Here is a 19,515-nt window from a genome sequence, read left to right as displayed (position 1 = left end):
AAAAAGCATACTGTCTGAGGAAAGTATGGAACATGGAAGGCTCCTCAGGCTATCGTAATTAGGTGACATAGTGCTGGTGGTTAATTGCTTAACTAGGGAGGAGCAGCCTGGCGGCTGGTAGCTGTTTGTGTTTTCTGCTTCTTAACGCCTGGCTGCTCAAGGAAAAGCATATGAACTGTTGGAGCAGAGACAAAAATTCCTGCTGACAGCTCAAGTCTAACCACCAAGCTACAGCATCATGCCCCACCATGATTGCCTACTCCTTGCTGCATGACCCAGGTTCAACAGGAAGGTAGAGGCTTAGGAGATTTTCATTTCTCCTCCCTGGTAGCTGGGGATCTCTCCCACAATGTAGGCGATACAAGCTCAGCTATTACACAATCGTCCTAGGTGCTTTTACCTGCAGGACCAAAACCATTTTAGCAGGTAGCACAGCCTTCTTCTCAAGTCCTCTGACACAAACTCAGTGGTGTCTTTGCATTTTAGGCATGTATCTACCAAATTAATGATTGCAGGAATACGGTTCATTCTTACCCCATCAAGTCATTAAGAGTTCTGTGTAAAATCAGTAGCAGAAATGGAGGTACCCAAGGATGTGTGAGCACTGGTAGCCTCTCAGGCCCTACATTGGATCAGGAAGGATGATTTTGAATGTGTCTCTACAAAATTAAGAAATACAAGTTCCACCAGAGTTGCACTTTTGTTCATTAAGTGCAGTTTTGGATTTCTCCCCAAGTATCACATTTCTTTAACCAGAAGAGGCTTTGAACAAAAGCTGGCTTTTACAAAAACCTCTAAATAGTTTTCCATTTATCTCACAGTGTTTCCTGACCTTAACAGTGGAATGAACAACACACAAGCAAAATAATAAATAGGTGGATAAAGCATAGGGCTTTTCGGTGGGTTTTTATTTTTTGGGTTTTTTTGGTTTTTTTAAAGTAGGTACTTTCATTTTCTATTAATAGACACTAAAAAAGTCTCACTTGTCAAACATTCTGAAACACTTTTGTGTGTGTTTAATTTCATTTTTGCTTTTTTCACCCCAGGCTTTGGCTAGGAATGGAACCACAGCAAACATAGTGAAGGTCTTTATAATGCTTTAATGTTTGGGACAGAAGGGGGCCTTGCTACGTCTGTGTTGTCAGCACTATGTAAGTCATAAATAGAATCAGGCTTTTTAAAACCATATGGCACCAAATATATGTGTTTAGGAAAAGTATACGTGTTCCCTCCCTACTGAAACTATTAGTTATCAGCACAATATACAGCGTATAGTAATTGTCCACGCTCTTACAAATTAAAATGTCAGGTATATGGCACAGAAAATCATTGCTCTGGGATTCCCTGATATGCTGCAATGTTACAGAAGACATCGCATAACAGAAAAGGAGAAAAATGCTGGGTCTTGTAAATTAATAGCAAAAGTTTTCTTTTTCATTTCTATGAATCAGAAGCCCTGAAATTTTCCAGTTCTTTTATCCATTCCAATGGTTTAATTTATTTGTGCTATTTGTAAGAATCAAAAGGAAAAAGTAAATTTTATGAGATTCCTGAGGCTAAAAACTATTAAGATCCCAAACTAATTAGGAGATAGGTGCTGTTAATATATGATTTCTGCAAGTTTCTGTACATTAACAATTCTAGGTTCCTTAGAAGACATAAAGACCAAACTTTTCATGTATTTGCATATTAGTTTACTTCAAGACAAGTAACGTTTCAGCACTTAGTTGTCTGCAAAATAAGCTGGAGTCAGCATTACAGTTTGGAAAAGCTTAACACCACAGCTGGCAAGGAGAATGCTTCGGTTCATCTCTTTGCGTGTGTTTGCATGTGTGAGTGTGCCTGCGTTTGTGTTACTTTCTGTTTGCTTGGATACCGTAAGTGCACAATCACTTTTGATTTTTCACAAGCGCCATTCAAATCACGGTAAAAAGGTGCAAGGTACATTCCATTGGTCACATGGCAACTTCCTTGAAAGTCATTTTGGTTGGGGTTTTTTTTTGTTGTTTGTTTGGGGTTTCTTTTTTTTTTTTTTTTTTTTTTTTTTACCCTGTGTGTGTAATGTTATATTCTTGAGAAAAATTTCTACGTTGCTTTTTTTACTCTCCCCTCCTCCTCGCTTCTGTGAAAAAAAAAAAACAAAGCTCTTGGCAAGGCATCCTGAACTTCGAGTCCTCTTCCTTCTCCTTTGTGCAGCCTGATGTCACCACTTGGCAGCGACGAAGCCATTGTTTCGGTGAGACTCCCATAAATGGCCTTTCTGTGCTCCTGATTTACATGTTAAGGAATCGGATGGGAATTGCTCGCTGTGGTGACTCCCACTTTCCTTTCAGTTAAACAGCATTTGGTAGTAAATATCCACAGGATACATTGTTATTCATGGTACATCCTGTCTACCACCTAAGCACTCTTTTTTTGTTGTTTTCTGGAACTCTCAATTCAAACGGAATTTGCAAAATAAAGCTCCTCTTCCCTTCTCTCCTTTCTCCTCCCTCTCCTTCCAAACGTTACAAATGTTGGCTCTGGTATTTGAACATTTCAATCCTAGAACAAAGGCAACTTGTTTCTTTATTTCAGAAGTAAACTCATAACGATGGCACACTTCCAGAGTAGTGTACTATTCCTTACAGAATCGTATTTACTGTGCCTTAGACAAGTCATGGCAAAGCTATTCTATTTTGAAACTGCTCGGGATTGATTCATGTTATAATCAAGCATTCCCTTCTGGATTGCAAAAAAGAGTGGGGTGAAATTAGAAGATAAAGGAGTTTTTGTGATTAAAGAGCTAGATCAATCTCATCTACAGTTCTCCCACAGTCTTCTCTGAGGCTTTGACAGATAACTATCTGAGTTTTTCACCTGTAAAATGAGGAAAAAATACTTCTTTATGGTTTTGAGGGGTGTTTTTTTTTTGTTTTTTGTTTTTTGTTTTTTGTTTTTTGTTTTTTGTTTTTTTGTGTGTGTGTGTGTGGTTTTGGGGGTTTTCCCCTCTTTTATTTGTTTTGAAGATTTTAGGAACAAAGTGTTCCATGTGTGTACAAGAACTACCACAGTAGATTGCTGATCTCACGTGAGCCTTCTGTGAGACATTGCGATAAAATAACTAATAATAATTAAATCCCAGATTCCAAAGAACCTCACACTTGGTGGAAGTTCAGACCCAATCTTAATCATTTTCCTCTCTGACAGGATAAGCACATTGTAAACAATGACAAGAAGTCCTCCCGCTTCCAAAAAGTCAGTACCACTCACTAATGAGTCACATCATTTGGAGCACTACTTAGACCTGTATTCAGGGTTCAGTCAGTCCTCAGTTGCAGGAAAAAATTGATGATGTGATTACCTCTATTTTTTTTTTAAGGCTTTTAAAAATATATCTATGATACAAACATTTGCCATTTGCATTTTTTAGAATGTGATAGGCACATTCCCTGGTTGATGTAAGTCAGTGTTGCTCTGATTTACACCATATTAGGTTTGGCTCTCTGCCTTTTAAATAAAAAGGGATCTCAGATACTGTTGTAAGCAATGCTGTGAGCTATTTTTACTTAGTCAACCAAGAAAAAATATCACCACCCTAAATAAAGAGAGTTTTAACAAGTCCTGAGTAGGTACTCTGGGGCTGTGAAAAAATTGTTTCTTCTCAGTGAGCATCTGGAACCCCCAGTGGAGCTCTGGCCCGTTCCCATACACTTTTCTTCCAGCAATAACACTGGAGAGTGGCAGTTTCCCATCAGCTCTGCAGAGCAGAACTGTAACCTCAAGAAGGAGCGAATAAACATCACTGCCAAGCAGCAGCTCCTGAGGAGAAGGGTGAAATTTCACATGTTTAGTTCATGTGGAGAAAGGAATGTTGACCAAGTTCATCTGAATGATTGGAAAAATATCCTGGGTTTCATTAAAATGACTTTCTCCTTCTGAGAGCCTGACAGCCACTTTCTGTTTCATGACAGCAACACTTTCCAACAACAAATCTGCCAAATAATGCTGAAGCAACCTTTATGGAAAGAATTATTAGGCAACTGGCTTATAATTAGCTAGACAAATAAGACACTTTTTTAAAACACATTTCACATTGTGAGCACTGGATGATACTGTAATTTGTGTTTTATCAGACAGCATGTGTGCCTAAATGCAACGCCAATTTAATATTCAAAAGCCTATTTATTGTTTTGACAGTAAGAAGTTGATACCCTTTACAATTGTTAAAATCCTGCTAATGCAACTAAATATGATTATTTAATTAAGAACTTTAGAAAGCAAGAGATATTAGTGTGTGCAACAATATGTCTTCTAGCAGATAATGCATGTTTCCAAGCGGGACCTCTGAAAGAATACAAATGAACTCATCTGGAACTTGGAGTAAAAAAATATTAAGACAACAAAAAGAAAAAGATAGGAAGACAGCAACCAGTGAAAGAAAGGGAGAGAGAGAACAGATATGGTAGAAAAAGTTATATATAGCATGGAAAATAAGTTTCAAGGATTTGAAAACATCTGGAATACATTTCTGGAATGTCTCTGAAAAACAAAGCAAACCACAGGAGGAAAGTCAGACTAAGCGTTACTCAATTCTTTTCTTCCTTTCCTTTTTATAGAGGGGGGATGTAAAAAATGTTTGATGTTAATGGAAAAATTCCTTCCAGTATATGTGTTCTGCCTTCATAGGCCTCAACTGAGTAAGCACAAACCTAATTTTAAACATTTTGAAGGCTCTTTAAAAATCAATGGGATTATGCTTGTGTTAGAATTAGATGAATAAAAAGGCCTGAGTGAAAACCTGTTTCCAGTGATTTTGTTGAGCTTTGGAATGGGATGGCTACAAGTGCCTTTCCTCCAGTGTCCTACACCTTGAAATTAATGAAATTAAATTCCAACTTAACAAGAGCTATAGAAAGACCAGTATTATCCTGATGTCCAGTGAAGAATTCTTTTGTTCTAGCTCTAGCTTAGTATGCAAAAAACATTAAGAGTGGAGAGGCTAGTAAAAAAAAGTTTGTAAAAATATAAATATTTCTTACAATATATAAAAATCACTTACAATAACAAACATCTTTTATTATGAATGGAAGAAGCATCCAAAAGTAAGTATTTTCAGATTTGCAAACATGACACATGTAATGTGTGTGGTACTTCATTTTACAGGTATACTTTGTTGGTCAAAAATTAACTGCTTTTGTTGAGACATGTATCCATCCTTAAGAAAATATAACAATTCTGGTGTTAGCCAGAAGTCAAAGTTTTAATCTGAAACAATTACTTGAATCTCCTCCATCCCGTTCTTGTGAAAAAAAGCAGTGTTACTCAGAGAGAGGCCATAAGTGCATCAGCAAAGCTGATGTAATGAGAAAAGGATCAGGCCCAATGTTTCTGAGGTCTTCCATGCTGGAGAGTTTACAAAATACTGTGAATTATGGACCTGAAACAAGCTGATGCATTCCAAAGACAGTTTGCTCTGAAAAAACAAAAATATTGCAAAAGTAACACTGTGGAATTTTGGATCTTCTTACTTCCCACGCTCCATTATTCCCAGCCCACTGTCCCCTCATGGAACCGCTCAGGGCTCAGGATTTTTAGAAGTAATGTTGCTTTGGTTACCAACACTATGGAAAGGTTATCCTTGTGGCCATGCTTGCTAAGGCCATATTCTAGTTTAAGTCAACCTAAAAACAGAGATCTGAAGCTTAAAGATTGTAGTTGGCCTTAGCGGTGATCCTGCCCCATCATCTATGGTCTAACCCTGGCCACTGACACTTTTTATAAAGAGAGAAGGCATTTTTCAATGCATCGGACTTTTGCCTTCTTCACTAAATGCCTTATATTTACTTTTTTTTTTTTTTAAAAAAAGTCCAATTTCTTAGCCAGTTATGTGATTCATCAAGGTTTTGTTTTTGAAAATGGAAGCTCAAAATTCTCATCTTTATTACTCTAAACCAAGACTCTATATCAGGTGTAGTTAACCATTCCTAGTCAAACATGTTATATCATAAGGTTTTCAGGCCTTAAGAGAAGAACCCAGGACCTGTGCTTATGTGGATTCCACATACATAGAAAATTTCTGTGGTAGTGATGAAGTCACTTCTGCACAAAATCTGAGCAGTCAGAGGGTTCTCCCAGAAAAAAGGAAGATGACGGTTTATTTCTCTATTCATTCTCCAAACTGATTGCCTGAATGATGAAACAACAGTCTCTTCTGAAGGGCTGAGAAAGACAAGCTGATTTCTTGTGGTCTCAGACAATGTGCAAAAGACAAGTCAGATTTCTTTGGCCAGAAAAAGGCAAAAGGCTTTGGTATGTTGTGATTAGAGTTCTCACAGGAAAGTCTCAGTAATCCAAATGTTGTCGTCTTGTACATTAAGCTGAGACTGTATAAAATTTGTAAGGAGATGTTTTGTAGTCAGCTGTAACACAAATGAAGATCTTTCTTAACAGGTCTCTGTTAACATCTTCCTGTTTGAAGTTGCCAGAAGATAAGCTATTAATGTAATGGACACTTTCTATTAGATCTTATCTTGACAATATGTCATTAAATATGTCAAGAACTAAAAATAACTCTGCAATATTTTAATCAATTATTTTCCTGCCAAAATAATCTATGAATTCTATGCAGTATCTAAGCCCACACATAACAATTAAATAACTGCAATGTTGTTTTATTCAATTTGACAATTCCAGTTAGGGACCCTTTCACGTAGGATTTTTGGTGATGTATATTTAAAGGACATGAACTGGCAAAGTAGTGTACTCAAGGCAGTCCCACTTGAAAAGCAAATGTTATTTGCATTATTGATAGACAAAGAAAATTACAAAAGGTTTAATGGAGTTTAATGAGCAGGTCTTGTGATTACGACATATTCCCAATAGCTTGTGTGTGTTATCTCAGTATTACACCAGTATTAGGAGTCTGTTAGTAGAAATGTGTGTGAGCTTTTCCCCTTCTCTGCCACAGCCCCTCTAACTTTTCATTCAGCGCCTTACCCTTGCCTTTGGAAAAAATATCAGCTTCTCAACTTTCCTTCCATTCACTGACTCCCGCTGTGCCTCCTGCTTCAAAATATAAAATATAATCGCAATGGACATGAAATTCTCTTTTCATATCCATTTGCCAGGTGCAGTAATTGCATGATAAGCATGAAATACCAGGGGAATCCTCCTATAAAGTGGGTATTGAACAGACAACAAGTATAGATGGCAAAATTATGATTCTCTGATCCTAACACTCCTGTCCTTTCTGAACATTAATCAATTTTTTTTTCTGTCTGCTACAGAATGTATGATTATGTGTTGCAACGAAAAGCTGTACTGAAAAATGTAATCTTCATGTCAGTTCACAATCAGTTAGGACAATCTTTAATTCTGCTGATGTTTTTGTTATTGGTAAGTGGTGTAGAAGAACCATTTAAGCTTATGGCTAGTTGATCAATAGGTCACTCCCATGATAGCCTTGGTTACTTACAGTTTCTGCCATTGGCACTTATGCATGCTATGCTTACTATTTCTGACAGCTTCACTTCTATTTTTTTAAGAAAACAACATGTTTAAAATAGAATAAGTGCTTTAATGGATGTTCTTCTATGATAAAAAGTCAGTTTATAAAATTAATGAAAATGGACATGTATACCTGTTATATTTTCAATCACTAAATGATCTAAGAACAGAATGGCACATCTCTTTGTACTAAAAAAAATTCTGTTGAAAATGGTTTCTTTTTTTCCAGGGAATAATGACTTCAGAATAATTTATTTCTGTGGAATTTATATTCTGTGGAAAAAACCCATCTTTGGGGTTTTTTTTGGTTCGCTTTTGTTTGGTTTTTTTTTTTTGTTTGTTTTTTTTTTTTTTTTGTTTTTTAAATAAGAATACTCAGTACTGGAAAACTAGGTGATTTTTTATTAAGAAATTAACTATTTCAGAAGCGTCACCACAGTGTTTTATGGAACTGTAATTGTGTCAGGTCTCTATCCCCTTCTCTGGATTTTTCGCTATGGCAAAAAGTATTAACAATACTGTCTCAGTAAGGGGAGAATGCTGTGATACATTGTGGGACATGTTATCTGATTGAAAATTAAGTGACAGGAGAATATAGTCATGGGGTTACTAATGCACAACAGTTTTAAACCTTAGATTAAAAATTTTCGATTTTGAGCTGAAAATTATTAACTTTTATTTTTTCCTCTTTATTTAAATATGGGGGGTTTTTTTCATATTTTCTGGCTAGGGATGAGCAAAAGAAACAGCTACCTTGAGGTCAAATGAATATTCCTGAAAACTCTTTCTTCAGTATTTGGCCAGCTATAACCTGTGACTATTATTCATTCAGCAACTCAGTGGATTGAAGGGGCAGACATGCTGTGAGTGTCATGTTAATTGGTAATAATGCTGTAAAGCTAGTGGCAGTGCATATTAGACTGGAAAGAAATTACATCATAGAAAAATGTCAGTGAGACAAGCTGAGGTCTACAGAAATTACTTTTATTTATTTGTGGGATGAATTTCCCTTGGTCATTCAGGTTTTACAATTAAACACAACAAGCTCTCAATTCAACTTCAGCTTAATGGGAGCAACGTCTCATACTGGGGACAGAGCTGAGCCAACATCCTCCTAGATAACTGAACGTTTTGGCAAACATTACAGTAAAAATTAGGCAAGGAATAGGCACTGATCTATTGAAACTTTTGGTTTTACTGTCAGCTAAACAACTTCTACCGCAAGAACCAATCTGTGAATCTGGTGTCTTTTTACTGGTAGTAAAACCGTTCATCCTTTACAGGTTACTTTGACCCTTGAAAAGGGAACTCATATCAAAGATGTTCAATATCTATATTATTTCTCAACGGACAATATAGATTTGTTGGTTGCCAGTCACTGACTCACTCCCAGAGAATGAAGGAAACCCTGGCACAGAGGCAGAAATACTGTTTGTTGTTTAATTCCTTACAATTCCACTCTTTAATTTGTTATTTATGAAGTGGTAGGATTTAGTAGGACAATCTGAACTAAAACATGCAATTCATTATTATTCAGATTTCTTTATAACTTCATTCATATTGAGGAAATTGCAGGAAGCATGAAATAATTCCCCTAGAAATGAAGTAGCTGATACTTTACATTTATTACATCTGTGAAGTGTTCAAGGTAGATGAGTAATAATTTTTCATTCTCAACAATAGTTTTACAGAGAATGCTTGGAGGCTTGCAAAGGATGATTAACAGGCTGTGCATTCCCATGTAATAGCATCATGCTACTAATTTATTCCAAAATAAGTTCGCCATTCACTACCAACTAAGAAAGAAATGGAAAGACTTGGCATTTTTCTCGAATTATCTCCTATTCATAACCATTTATTTTCAAGTCAAGACCAAGAGCTCTTCTAAAAAATGTGTAAGTCTACAGGCTATATTTACCATAAATGTATATTGTGTCTGCACTCAAGCTTTTTTATTAAAAATACAAAAGATTTCAAAACTAGAAAGACATCAACTAATAATACAGTTACAACGACTTGTGGGGAATTTTGGGACCTTAAAGCTTTTGGCACTTAAAGCTCTATTATTTAAATGTTTGAAAAATGTCACTGATTGTGAAAAAAAAAATGCTTTTATTTATTTATTTTTCTTTATTACTCAGCATTTTGTTTTCTGTATAACCCTAGCATGAATAAAGCTGATATGACCTGTTCTTCCTGAATTTTGATTCTCTGCAAGAAACACAGCATATAGAGTACAATTCACCAGTAGGCTTGTTAACTAGATCACATTTACAGTTACTCGTGTGGTGTGAATCTTAAAAGCTCGTAAACCATTATTGCCATCAAATTTGAATTACATTTACTTTTAGCAGGTCTCAGATATTTTTTTTTTTAAGTGTCTGGAATTATTTAGTCACTGAGCGTTAAGCTTCCAGACTATAATTTAGGATGGAAGAAAAAAGAAGGGGGAGGGGAAGCTCTGGAAAAATCAGTTAAAAATTTTTATTTTCTCTTTCTCTATTTTCACTTTTTTCACCAAACTCAGGATACTTACCATTCTTTCTCCCACTTACACTGTCTTTATCAGCCTATTTTATTTATCTCTATTATTTATAATGAAATTTATATGCTATATACATTTTGAAATAGCATTCAACACAACTGTTGGTGTTTGCAATTCAATACAATGGTCTTGTAGTAACCTCAGGTGGGTAAAATCACCAGCACAGATGAAGTAGGGCAGATGTCAGTAGGATTCTGTGCATTTAGGTCATTACAGATTACAGGGATTTAATGAGATACTTGTAGAGAACATGTGCTGGAATTAAGAAATTAAGGAAAACAGTCTGATTTATTGAAGTGGTCTTTTATTTAGGTCTGTACCAAAGTTATGAATTAATTTAGAAGGAAACCTCCAAGAGAAATGTCGATTTTGTTGTTTATCTCTATCCTTCTGTCTTCATGGCTCTGTAAAAACCACAGGATTTCATATTTATTACTAATTAAATTCTAAGTATGATTCAATAACGGGTATATTGCGTACTGCAAAGCTCTTAAATTTATAGATTTCTGCATGTGCCAGTGTGTCAGCCTTACTGGGACTTACAGCACCTTTAGCTGTTTCTGGTTTGTGGTGTCTCTATTGCAAATTTTTTCCATAAAATATACTAAATGAACAACAAATTTTTTTAATCACCTGTTTATATAATCTAGCAGAGCATGCAGAACTTCTGTCCATTTACATATATTACATCTTTGCTTGCTTTTGTATCCTTTCTACCAAACATGCTGCTTATGTCAAGTTTCCCAAGGAAGCTTCAGGTCATAATCAGAGCCCTATCAACTGAGCTAGCAATGTTTTCAAGACAATAACAGTATTTGTTTGCTTAGGATCTTCCTTGTTAATGTTTCAAAGTACTTTATAAAACCTGAAATAATACAGTCAGATGGGGTTAAAATTTCCTTTGTTTGTTTGGGTACTTCTCCCCCCTTCCTCTCATCTCCCCAGAGATACAAGCTAACTAATGAGTAAATGGGGAAGAGGGCACTATGGCCATGCACCTCCCCCAGCCCTCATTAGCCATGGGGCATGTGTGTTCCCATGTCACATGTCATAACCCCAGGAAATGCCTTATAACCCCCTACTCTCCATTAGGATAAATTCTGTATCACTTCTGTGTCTGTCCCATCTCAGTGCAGCTTATGAATAGAAAATTGCAGCAAGTGCATTTCACTTCTAATGATCATTTATTAAACGCAGGTGGTATAGCAAAGCAGGTAAGTTTGGTTGACCTTGTTTTTAGCTGATTATAACTTTATGAAATGAAAAGTAAGTTTTCTTCTAAAAGGTACATTTCTTTCATGGCATCAAAAAGAAAAAAAAATCACGCATTGCACAGAATGGTATTGGGGGAAATGTGTTTTCCTGTGCCCATGTAAGGAATAGTTTTAGAAAAAGAAAAGTTGCTGTAAGGCTCCTATAATTTGAGAATCAAAAATAGGCTGGTAGACCACTTTTCTTGCAGTGGCAGGATTTTTGCCATCTAGATGGAAACTGAGCAGCTGGAAAGAACTGGCCCTGTGACCCTCAGAGGTCTCAGGAAGTGCATGATCCAAAAAATGTTTTCATCACCAAATGATGTAGAGATCCAGTGTGTGCTCTACAGGGTAACAGTGTTTGAACTCCTCCCTGCTTGCAGAGGGCAGTGAAATGGGTGACACTTGAGGAGATGGCATACATGTTTCTTGGGAACTTTACCAAGAAGTTAGAGACAGAAGATGCTTTGGATAAGAGCTGAGCAAACCCACCTGGACAGGAGAAAACATGGAGATGGAGAAAGGAAATTAAACAGGGAGAATGAGGTAAGAACTGGGAGTTGATGAGTATGTAAGTACTATGTGTTGAAGTTCAAACAACTAAATTTGAACAGCTCTGCCTTTATAATACATGGAGAGAATCAAGCACTTTGACAACCCTGAGTAGACTGCTGGGACAGGTTAACTAGACTTCTCCCCACCAATTACGAAAGAATCCTACAGCCTAATGGGCTACTTCAGATTTAGATATGTAAAACTGGGTGAAATAAGTTTGACCTACACACACACTGAGAAACTAGATGATCTCAATGCTAGATTGCCCCTTACATGTGGAGTTAGATTTCCCAATACAGGCTTCTTAGGGTAATCTTTATTGCTTTTGCTGCACTGCATTTTTTTCTTCTAAAAATCTGCTTCCTCCACTATGATGGAAAACACTGCCTGAGAAATTAATTAAGATCACACAGCAAATGAGTGTGCTGCAAACTGGCTTCTTGCCTTATTAGATACAGAAGTCCAAAGTTGCGTAGTAAGCATAGTAAGAGAAGTGTCGAGAGAGAAAAGATGGTTTAATCAAGACAACTGAATGCTGTGAGAATCCAGATCTTTGCATCAGTGGCATTTTTGATGGAGCCAAGCAATTCACTTAAACCAAATTTTTCACCAGTAGCTACTACTGCATGTTACTCATTTTCTGGTTGCCCAGCCTGGGTCTCATGGGGCCAGACTTTCCCAAACTGAGCAAATGAACTGCAAATGAACATCACATCACAAAACTCACATCTGAAAATGAAGACAGTTATGTTTGAAAAGTGTTCTAAAAAGTGTTGTTATTTCTGAGCTTGTGTATTTTAAGTAGGGAATCTAAAATAAGTGTATAATCTTGACAACATTGATGTTTATCTGTGCATCAGTTCTCTGTTCATAATATATGAATAATAGCCCCATCAAACTCTCAGGAGTAGCATGAAGTGAAAAACACCTCATGTGTAAAGTATGTCAACTGCTTGCACAGAAGACCACAGGAATAGTTATAATGATCTTGTATTTCTTCAGAGTGGAGCTAGTATCCTCTAAATAAGATCTAGAGCCACATTGCACCAGAAGAATAGAAAGAGATACTTAATAACATTAATTCACTGTTAGGCTTGGAAAAGAAAAAGAGATTTAGCTTTAGTCTCTAACTGACATACATACACAGACAGTCCAGATGAAGGTTGAGCTGAAAACTTCCCTTCTGCGGTGCTAAAAAGTGTAATATTCTTCTTATTTTCCTTCAACATTAATATTTGTTTTGTGTTACTGGCATGTACAAACCTTTCTGGGGGTTTAAAGGTGGGGGTCTAGGGGTGGATTTATTTTATTTTACTTTTTGGCCTGGAATATCAGTTCAATTAAGGATACCAGTCATAAGATTTGGATAACTCAGGTCCCAAATCCTTTCTCCATTCAGATCAATGGAAAGATTTCCAAAATGCTGAAGGGATTTTGCCTTCTCTGCAACATGGCAACAGTCAGAGGTATCCGAGCCAATGAGATAATTCTGGAACTGGAAGTGGAACAGCCATGTCAGCACCCGGCCCAGGTTTCCTACCACCCGTAGGAAACACGCAGTAATCCCTGGGCTCCACTCGGCCCTGGGGAGGGCTCATCTGGAAACTGAGCACTGCTTTGGACACCTCCCTTCAGGCGAGGTGCAGAGACAAGCCAGAGCAGAGCAACAAGGTGGAGAAAACATGAATGGTGAGAGAAAATACTGGGAAGAACTGGGATTGTGTAGTCTAAATGAGGGAAGGTTGAGGGGGGTGAGCTTTAGGGTTTAGAGTACAGAATACACAAAATTCTGCCACAGAAGAATGGAAGACTTCATTCTCACTGCAAGGCAAAACCAGTAAGAAATACATGAAATTGAATTTCAGCAGGACACATTTTAAGATATCAGGAATAGCTTCTAATGTAAGCAAAACATTAACAGTGATTCAGTTCTGTTACAGTAAGTCCTTAAGAAAAAGTTATAAAAGTTTGTCAGGATGACCAGAGGGATGATGAGGTGAGCTATGCCAATTTTATTATTCCACAGTTCTGTGTTTCAGCTATAAATCTTCTCAGTAAGGCAAATTAACTTATGTTAAGAGCTGCATTATAGTGATTATAATGTTTCAAGAATCCCGGGTACTTTCTCTGTAATGGAACTGCAGAGATATGAGCTATCGCATCCTCTAGTTGCCTTCAGTCATTTAGGAGCTATCACCTAGAATTAAAGCTTTTGCTAGTTTGTTCAAGAAATACTCATGAAAATATCCCTGTCTAGTTGCTGTCAACACAAAACTGTTATTAATGTGTAGTTGGCAATAAGAAATAATATACATTTACATGTAGGTATTTATATGCACATATTTATATGTCTATTTATGTAAACATAATAGATCCTTTGAATGGAAGTCAGGTGCTTGCATTTATACTGTTCCAGTCAAGCATAATTTATAGACAACACAATAGTGAGGAAAGAAAAGCTCCCCCCAAATGCTTTCACATTACAAACTATGCATGGTATTATATACAAAACCTCCCTCGACACAAGCAATGGGTATTCAGTTTACATTTGACAATGAAGAAGAAAAGTAAAGATAAAAATAATCAAAAAGCTCTTAGGAAAATGTTATGTTCTTTAATATGAGTGTAGCATGTGTTAAGGCAGTCCTGTCTTTAAGTTTCTGCTTCACACAATGTGAAGGAAAACCATTGCTTGAGTTAAGTCTTTAATTTGGTATAAAATGACCATGTCAGAATACTCCGCTGGAATCAGTAGCTTTTACTCGGTTGTACAAGACAGAAATATTCAAGTATATTAAAGTTAGAAAGCAAACTGCTGAAGGGGAATAAGCTACACACATTAAATGGATGGAAAAAATATTTAATAAACATAAAGCTGTGTTCCAAAATAAATTTTATTTTTTGCATTTTATCCTCAGTCTCTGCCAGCAAATAAAGTAGTTTGCCAAACCCCTCAGAAAGACTTTTACTGTGTGAAAAGCATCTTTTAATTACCTTAACAGTCTTCTGGGGAACTTTTGATGTTCACTGTTTTCTGTGATTAGGGAATTTAATTCAGGTTAGAGGTTAATGTTCAGTTGCTCATTTTACCTTCTTCAGCATTCCTCAAGTTAGTAACTCTGAACAAGCCTAATCAATCAAGCACTATCCTTTTAAGAGAGATTTCCACTCTGAATACCAGACAACCTGATATACTTACTCTTCGCCTAGCTTTTAGTTCAAAATTGAACATTGGGCATTTAAAATTCATGTATGTTCAATCATATATCACTTAAAGTTATGCACTGTTCTTTGGAAACACTTCAGATTTCCTACACCTTTTCACCCTATCAACATTTCATTGAGTAAGCACTGAAAATCTTCTTTCTCTAGACACTATATTTTTGTCACTGCCCATTTTATTTATTAAGTGCCTCTACCTAATTTAACTGAAAGCGAGATAATCCAAAATACAACACTACTATATTCTGCATTACATAAGATCTTCACAAGCAATTGCAGTGGACAGACAGTTAAATAAGTAAATAAGCCTCAGTCAGGAGGTGAAAGAAAATATTTACTGCTTGTCCCTGCTGAACAGGTTCTGAAAACAGGAAAGGAAAAGCTTTGATAGGCCTTTGGAAATAATCAACTCTGAAGCTGATGTATGAAGCAATTGACTGATTTCCTATATAAAATGAGATGTCAGAATTTATTTCCTGGATAAATAATGCACTAACAAGTAAAGATAACATAATAATTTTTATTTCTCTATTTAAACAAGATATGTCAGCAGAAGACAGAGCAAGAAAACTTTGAAAAGTATGCAAGTAATTTAAATTTTGAGATTAAAATATGGTGTTTAACTTCAAACTCCTCCACACCAAAAAATTCTGCTTTATTTGTAGCTAACCATATAAACTAATGAGGGATGTTCTGAGATGACAGTGAAGTCTAACTCTGTCATTTACAATTACATAAAGTTTATACATGAAGTAGCACTACATCTTGGCTGTTGTGATGCATTTATGAATGCCAGCACCACAGCTAAAATCGACCTTCTCAAAAAAAAAAGTATTTATAGCTGGCACTATTAGGGTGAAGAGAGAACAGAGTTGAACAACCACAGTGAGATTGATTTACCCTAATGCCAGCATGTGGGATTTTTTAGACCCCTTTTACTGTCAGCACAGCATTTGGAGGCCACCAAGTCTTGCCTCGTAAGACAGACCTGGCAGTGGGTGACCACTGGCTCCTGGCTGAGGCTGGGGAAGCTGAGTCACTCATCCCATCCAAGGGCCAGAGAACAGCCTGGCTCTGCAAGCTTGCACTGGCTGGGAAGGTAGCACACAGGGCTTGCGGGAGATTGCTTATATCTTAAAGAAAATAATAATTGGTGTTCAGCTCACAGCTAATAATTAGAGCTTCCCAGTGCTCCTAAAATGGTAAGAAAGTCGAAAGATGTTAGTGTTGGCTTTGAAAGAATACAATTAGCACAGTGTTTTCCTTCAGCCATTTCTTTTTGAAGTTCTTTGCAGAAAATGCTAAGCAATTTCCTTTCCCTTTTAACATCAACAACCCTACTTGGTGGAGGACTTTGTTTAAATAGCTTTCTGTTGTCTGCAAACAAATCAAAGGAAAATAAAGTTACTTAACTGAATGAAAATGTGGCTGAGAAAAAAAAAGGGGGATTATCCCGTGTTGGTTCTTTGGCTTTAAAATGTAGATTGCAATTAGATATCTGAGGGAGATTTTGCTAACCTAAAAAGCTGCCACTATGACTTACTGCCAAGACCTCTGGTTATACGGGTAAGCCTCAGGCCAAGCTTGAATGACACAGCAAGTTTAAAATAAATCTTAACCTTCTCATGTATAACATGCTCATTTTATTTTGAGTTACGTGAAAAGCAGTGCTTGCAGGATTGTTTCAGCTTTTACTGTAAAACATGACGTGTGGAGAAGGACAATCAAATCTCTCTCTCCCTAAAAACCGTGCCTGTGACTCAAATGCCAGGTTATCTGAATCTGGCTGTATGAGCACTTCTTGGGAAGTACAAAAGTAACACTGACTGCAAAAACAGCTTTATTAAACAATGTGGCCTTTCCAGCCCTTTCTGGGAAGGAAGAGGCTTTTACAGACCAATTTAATGTTCTTTGCACAAGCAGATCACACGTGCTTTGCCTTGCCTTAACTATTAAAAAAAATAATATATACACATTGGATTCCACTTATTTACCATAGTGTACAGAAGCAATGCTTAAGAGATGACACATTGGTGATGAAAGTCCCTGCATCCGGGTAGTGGGATGTTTGGATACTTCTGGTTTTCAAAGGATGAGAAGACCTCACCTAGAACAGACAAGATGAAATGGCTTCACACATTATTCCACACCTATAGCCTGGCTCTCTCTAAGGGTGATAAATTTTTTCTTCCCATAAGTGTTGATAAGGGAATGATGAATTACTGAGGTTTTCTTAAACACTTAGCAGAAAGGTATCTCAAAGAAGGATCAGAAATGAAGGTCATCCTGGTGTTACTGGAGACAACACAACACGGCCATGCATCAGGTTTTGTTGCTCTCCCTCCTCCCTGGATGACCCCATGGTGGCTGTAACTGTCTCCACCGAACCAAGCCAGAGCTCAGAGCCCTGCATACTCTGTGGGAGAGGACTGAAAATGAATGAGTTACACAGGAGTGAAGTCCCTAAAACCTGTCCTAAAGATGTTTGCCTAACAGATTTTTCCAACTGGTGTTTTCTACATTAAAATCACATACAGGAGTTACTAGCTGATTCTATTAATTACTGACTCCAGCAGAGCTGGGCCAGTAAGAGACTTAAGGTCAGTGTGTGGGTGTTGATGACTAGAATTCTCCCAGTGCGATGCTGGTGCAGAGAGGCCAAGCACTGGGGAGATGCATGCATCTTTGGTGAGTGCCACCTCTCCAAGCCATCCTCAGAGCTTTCTCCCACTACCAGATGAGGTTGAAGTGACCTGCTGGCAGTATCAGGAGCCTCTCTACAACTCAGTTGCCTCCTATGAACTGCTGCTATTCCTCTGGCAAGAAGCTGTGATGAGTAGTAAGAAGGAAAAAGCACATTTGCTGAGCAACAATCATAGAACACTCATATCTTCAGCAGCATGAGGTTTCCTTTAGTACCCACATGCCTCCAGCACACAGCCCAAATGTTTGGTAATAGTCAATTACTTATTGCTGGTGATGTCTGGCGGAGTGGGTATGTCTTAGGTGTGTGGAAACACAGGTGGGTAAATTTCACACTGAGATGCTTGTGAACTGCACTGTAAGGTCATTACTATATAGAAAGTATCATATAACTCAGAGGGTTGCTATAGTCTTGGTTTTGTTTAAGAAAAGAAAAAAAAGATATAAACCCAAACCAATTTGGGTTTGATAATATATTATGCTTGGGTTGCTTGCTGGAATAGTTCATAATGATATGTAATCCTCAGCTGTAACTGCAACATAACCATAGTAATATGATAATAAGCAATGGTGTGATTTTGAAGAAAATTACTTCTGCAGCTAGTAAGAATTTTATTCTAACATATTGAACTATGTATTTAAGAAATACTTAGTCAATTATTATGTAAGTGAGCAAAAGTAAGAAATAGCCAATTATTGCGTAAGTGAGCAAAAGTAACTTTTCTAGTTTTTGTTAAAGTGATGTTTCTGGACACAATGCTGTATGCATTTGCCAAGCCAAAGTAAAAAAAGTCTTTGGCTTCAGCGGACAAGAATGCTAACTCCGCATCTTAATTTCTGTTCAAGTAAGCCCATGGCTTTTTGTGATGTTATTGGGGCTAATCAGAAATGAACCTAGAAAGGGTAACAAGTGTCAATTGGACCTTTTAATTATAATGTGGTCCGACAGTATGGGAGTGCATATTAATGTGTACAGAGAATTCCTTTTTTTTTTCTCCTTTTCGTTGGCTTCCCTGTTTTTACTCATCTGTGTACAGCTGGGAAATAAGCAGATCTTTAATCACTGAGGGCTGTATGATCCTTACCCAGGCACACTATCTGCTGGTGGTAAGCGAAGAAATGTACCAGAGGTCCAGCTTAAGATGCCTGCTTGGTCAGTGCATCCTCACTGGCACGCTGCCGCATGGTATGGCAAGTGTAAAACTGGCACTGTGCAGATCTTCTGTAAAAGATCAGCATAAGTGGGTGTGGGCTGTGCAGCGAAGCCAAATTAGAACCAGAACTACCTCGGAAATGAAACTGGAACCAGAAAATTTGAGATACAGCTTTACAAAACTCTTCCTTCTCTATTTTCTTCTGCAAAGTGAAATTGCCATAGGGGAAATAAAGAAACCAGCACTGGAGTAAAAAAGGCACATAATGCAGGAAAGTATTTGTGCTGCCTTGGCTCCTTTTTCGCTGTGTACAGGTTGGCAAAACTCCTCAACAGAGTTAAATTCAGAATGAAAAATGCCTTGAAAGAAAAACTAATATTTTTTATTTATGAAGGATTGATTTATAACTGTTGGTTGAAGGGGCATCTGCCAGTTGTCTTTATAATGTAATGTGACTGATTCTGGAGAATGGAGAGCTTGAGTGCCCACTGAATGAAGATGCAATCCAGACCAACCCAACTCTCTCAGAAGTTTCAGAGATGGCTTTGATTTATAAAATTCAGCTCGGCTTTAGACTGGAATCTCTCAAGATCAG

At 37.2% G+C, this 19,515-nt stretch overlaps 1 long non-coding RNA gene across 2 annotated transcripts in view; it reads left to right on the top strand.

Moving 5' to 3' along the window:
* Positions 1–19,515, top strand: part of LOC308062605 — a 106,970-nt gene that overhangs the window by 32,419 nt on the left and 55,036 nt on the right. The window contains exons 1-2 of one of the 2 annotated variants that reach the window (XR_013927632.1): positions 1–11,832; positions 13,241–19,515. The exon at positions 1–11,832 is cut by the window's left edge and continues 32,419 nt beyond it. This is a non-coding gene — a long non-coding RNA (uncharacterized lncRNA). The other variant, XR_013927633.1, reaches the window with a different exon arrangement.

The sequence above is a fragment of the Falco punctatus genome (genome assembly GCF_963210335.1).
Source record: "Falco punctatus genome assembly, chromosome: 4".
NCBI lineage: Eukaryota > Metazoa > Chordata > Aves > Falconiformes > Falconidae > Falco > Falco punctatus.
The sequence above is the reverse complement of the archived record's forward strand: the minus strand, read 5'-3'. Positions and strand labels throughout refer to the sequence as shown.